This window comes from Nomascus leucogenys, chromosome X (genome assembly GCF_006542625.1).
Source record: "Nomascus leucogenys isolate Asia chromosome X, Asia_NLE_v1, whole genome shotgun sequence".
NCBI classification, from domain to species: Eukaryota; Metazoa; Chordata; class Mammalia; order Primates; family Hylobatidae; genus Nomascus; species Nomascus leucogenys.
In genome coordinates this window covers 7,297,821-7,301,588 of record NC_044406.1, presented here as the reverse complement: position 1 = coordinate 7,301,588, position 3,768 = coordinate 7,297,821, and the positions used below count along the sequence as shown (strand labels likewise).

Below are 3,768 nucleotides of genomic sequence, written 5' to 3'. Positions count from 1 at the left end.
AGTCCTTTATCTCTTTCTAACCACATTCTCAACAAGATATTATGTTGAATAATAACTTCTTTTTCTTTCGTTGAAAACATGGTCTGATTTCCTGTCTTTGACTTAAACCCCATAATGTAAAAAATCCAAATCAGGTACTAAGAATATGCACAAATGAAAAATGTTTTAATATTGTTACGGGAATTTGTTATACATCCAAATCATATCATCAGAAATCATAATAATACCATTATACTGTGCAATTATGTGCTTCAGTGGCAACTTATCATGTGTTTACTATAATTATACCATTCGACTAATTACAGCAATCATGCCATTTAGTGGCTGAATTCTTAGCTCTGAATTCCATTGATTGGGTGGACTTTATAATTCTATGAGGTTTTGTGCCTTGAATTTGATGAATGTAGGACTCGAATTTTGTGTTGCTAGCTTAAAAAAAATTCCAGCAATAATTTCAAGGTTTGGGGATGAATATGTTTATCATTTATCAAAATGTCCGAAGGAGGGTAAATTGCTGTTTTTCCATTGCAAGCCTGGGCCCTAAAGCAGAGTGTGCTGTTAGACTAAGTCCTTGTCTGTAGAGAAAAGACTCATGTCTGCATCACTCATGAGCCAAAGGGTTAAAGTGAACTGACTGGTTGCTGAACTGAAAAGAGAAGTTAGTTTGGTTACTTATAAAATTAGTGAATCAGTTTGACTTTTTTCATTCCATTGATCACTTGCTAAACTAAATGGATTAGATGGACAAATTTTATTTGTTAGCACTGTACAGCTAAGAGTCCATAGAAGGACACTCAACAATCGTCAACACATCCCGTAAATAGAGGTTCAACTACAAAACTTAGTCCACATAACCTGTATTATCAAATGTCTATTTCATGCAATGCACTATGTTACCTTCTGAGAAAGGAACAAAGCCATTTCAGACACAAATCCCATATTCACCCAGCATAACCTATCAAATAATCTTCTCATGTTTGTGAGGCTGGGAAAAGATAGCCTTCCAAATGAAAATTACATAAAGCACATCTTAAATTTCCTAATCAACTTGAGTGTTACTCTGCATGCTTACTTCTGAGAAAGAAGCTAAGAAATCATTTGGGTGGGGTTAGATCTTCTAATCCTTCTGTTGGGTAACAGCTTCAGCAGGGTGGAGTGAAGTGAATCTTGCCAGTGTTTTCGGGCCTGGATCTGCAATTTGAAAACTGTTAGCCTTTGGAAAACTCACTAAATGTTCAAGTCTCAATTTTCTTATCTCTAATAAGGGAATGAAAGGTAGCTACTCTGTAGGACTTTTGTGAGGTTTAAGAGAGAATACCAACACTTTTTAAAATCTATGTATCCAAATATATAGAACTTCTACCCTCTAGGTTTCAAGAGGAAATACTTTAATAAGAAATTCACGTTCTTCTCCTGAGAAAGATCTTAGATGTGATGCAACTGTTTGCAGGGACATGAATATCTACAACTTTCTAGGGCATTTCCCATTAGATTAATATATTGAAATAAGCAAAAGCTTTGACATTAACGGCTCTGCTGAGTTGTCTCTCTTTTTCAAAATCAGAATAACAGGGTTAGATGATCACATAAAACTGCTTGGGGGTGAGTCCCGGATTCTGGTGGGTTCTTCCACTCAGGCTTGGTGAAGTGCTTCCGGGTCTCCGCTGGCTGCAGACCCTGGTGCGATGAGGACACCGAGGCCCAGAGAGGTTAAGCGACTCGGCCAAGGTCAAACAGCTAGTAAGTAGTGGAGCTAGGACTCAAACCCAGTCTAGGAATCATGTCCACTTTGTTTCCCTCACTCTTCCTTTGTGGGACCGAGACATTGTGGTTTACTCTGGATCGACCTTGTATGGAAGAGACAGAGCTGCAGCAGCAGGAAGAGCAGCATCAGACCTGGCTCGAAAGCATCACAGAGAAAGACAACAATCTGGTTCCTATTGGCAAGCCAGCCTCAGAGCACCATGATGACGAGGAAGAGGAGGATGATGAAGACAATGAGGATAGTGAAGAGGACTTAGAGGATGATGAGGACATGCAGGACATGGACAAGATGAATGACTACAATGAGTCACCTGATGACGGAGAGGTCAATGAGGTGGACATGGAAGGCAATGAACAGGATCAGGACCAGTGGATGATCTAGGTAGACAAGGCAGGGTGCCCTCAGGGAGATTCCAGGCCAGCCCAATCTACCCTGCATCCCAACCCCCAACCCTTGCCCACAGAACAAACTGATGGCCCCAGTGCCTGAAAGTGCCCTTAGGCACCTCCTCAGCTGCTGCGAGGATCTGGTCTCCTTGGCCTCTCCCAGGCCATCAGTCTGCACTTGAAATCCACAAAGCCTGAGCCCACTCCACCTTCCTGGCCAGTACCTCACCCCTTGGTTGCCAGGTCTGGTCTCTTTCTAAGTTTCTTTAATAAAGACAAAGCAGTGATTTCCCCCCGATGTCCACAGCCCCCCGCAAAAAAAAAAAAAAAAAAAAAAAAAGACTTGGAACTTGAAAGAAGGTCTTAGGAAGAGTATCAAATATTTACCACTAATCAAAATTTGATAAACAACCTGAGAGCACAAAAGAATGTCTTCCCATATCAACTTTAATATCTGGTATTTAGATTTCAATTTTTATTTCCAAGTTGCATTAGATCATTAATTAGTTATAAAGCAATTGAGTCTTATCATAATACCCGAGAAAGAAACAAGCGTAGGAGAATGCAGCACAGACATATCTTTTTAATTTGGTGGTGAAGTATTAATAATGAATAATAATTGACATTAATGGGTACTCATAAAATAGTTATTATTTTAGCATGTTCTGAATAAAACTTACAATGTATTCCATTCAATTATTCTGTATTACTAATTCAAGAGCAGCACAAATTATGAAACTGTGTCCTGCATATTTATTTGTTTCTTTTGGTTACTCTTGTCCTCTTAAGAGCTCATTTTTATTGGGACTAAGCTTTTACTCAGCTGTCATAAGCATCCAAAAACCCTTCAAGGGACAATTCAGAGTGGCTTTAGACAGCTATCTTTAGACTATGATCATGTTTTTCTGTCGAGTTTGTAAAATAATAATTCCCAAATGACAATAATGATTGCAATAGCCCAGCTATTCTATAAGCCACAGAACTGTGATAAAACAAAAACAATGAAACAGTACTTCCTCCAATATGTCAAGCACGAGCTTGCTTTCACTGCCCAGGAAGTCATTTGAACCTTGTTTATGCAACAATAAAAGATGATTGAATCCTGCTTTGTGCGTGTATAGCCCAAGTCAAACATCAGTTGGAGCAGTAAGTTCCTGGAATGTCTTCAGTGAAAGGCACCTGAGCCCTCACCTGCTCACATATCCCCCACCACTGCCTGGGTGGTTTTCTCCTCTCGAGGTGTGATCAGCATCTGCCTGCACGCTTCCCTTGAACGCTTCCCAAAGATGAGTCCAGCTGGTTGCCTTCTAAGTTTGAAGGCTTATGAAAGTCCTTAAAAATGGCTCCTAGACTGGACCTTATTCTAGATATGGCTTGACAGGTGTAGAATATCATTGCCTTTCTTTCAACCAAACAATTCATTCTTGTTGGTGTAGCCTGAAAATGCATTTGTGGTTTTGCTCGCCGTAGTATTGTCTTCTAGGGTGTCTGTAATCATCCCTAAATGTAGAGGACCTTTCCTTGTTTTGCAAAACAGTGACATGTTTGTGCACCTAAATCACTCATCATGACTTTGCTTGGTACACGATGAGGGTCAATCACACTGATCTACAAAGT

General features: G+C 39.9%; 1 pseudogene across 1 annotated transcript; it reads left to right on the top strand.

Moving 5' to 3' along the window:
- Positions 1–1,607: 1,607 nt before the first annotated feature.
- Positions 1,608–2,146, top strand: LOC100605525 (annotated as a pseudogene). The gene has a single exon (XR_001114327.2). The product of XR_001114327.2 is annotated as an anaphase-promoting complex subunit 15 pseudogene (transcript).
- The last annotated feature ends 1,622 nt before the right edge of the window (positions 2,147–3,768 follow it).